Source organism: Octopus bimaculoides, chromosome 1 (genome assembly GCF_001194135.2).
Source record: "Octopus bimaculoides isolate UCB-OBI-ISO-001 chromosome 1, ASM119413v2, whole genome shotgun sequence".
Taxonomy (NCBI): Eukaryota; Metazoa; Mollusca; class Cephalopoda; order Octopoda; family Octopodidae; genus Octopus; species Octopus bimaculoides.
The window spans coordinates 9,578,390-9,579,129 of NC_068981.1; positions in this window are offsets into that span (position 1 = coordinate 9,578,390).

Sequence of the window (740 nt, forward strand, 5' to 3'; positions counted from 1 at the left end):
AGGCTCGAAACGTAAAAGACTTTCTCACTTTCTCGAGTATCAAACTAATACACATGTTTGTTGGTTATACAGATGTCTTCGTCTTTCGTTTTCCTGTAAATTTCAACTACATACATACATACATACATACATACATACATGCATACATATATATATATATATGTGTGTGTGTGTGTGTGTGTGTGTGTATGTATGTATGTATGTATATGTAAAGCAATTAAGTGGGTAAACAAATTAAGTATATCAAATATAGCAGCTTGGCTACGAAATACAAAATATGTATATATGTATGCATGCAGAACGAGAGAAAGCGAAAGGTGGAGATTTTCAGACGATAAATATTTATTAATCTAAATATATCTATATTTTTATATTCAAGTATTTATCGTCTGAAAGTCTCCACATTTTGCTTTCTCTCGTTTTTCATGTATAAATATATACATATTTTGTATATCGTACCCAAACTATTATATTTAATATATCTAATTTGTTTATCCGCTTAATTGCCTCTATATGCGCTCAACTTGATCTCTCTTATAGCCATTCTTTACCCTGTGGAATCGGTTCTCTGTAAAGACATGGAAGTCTACGTTTGAATCTTTTGAGCACTACTAAGTGTCTTCCGTACTGAGAATCTCTGAATCTCATCTGTGAACTATATACATACATACTTACATACATACATACTTACATACACACACACACACACACACACACACACACACACACACACACACACA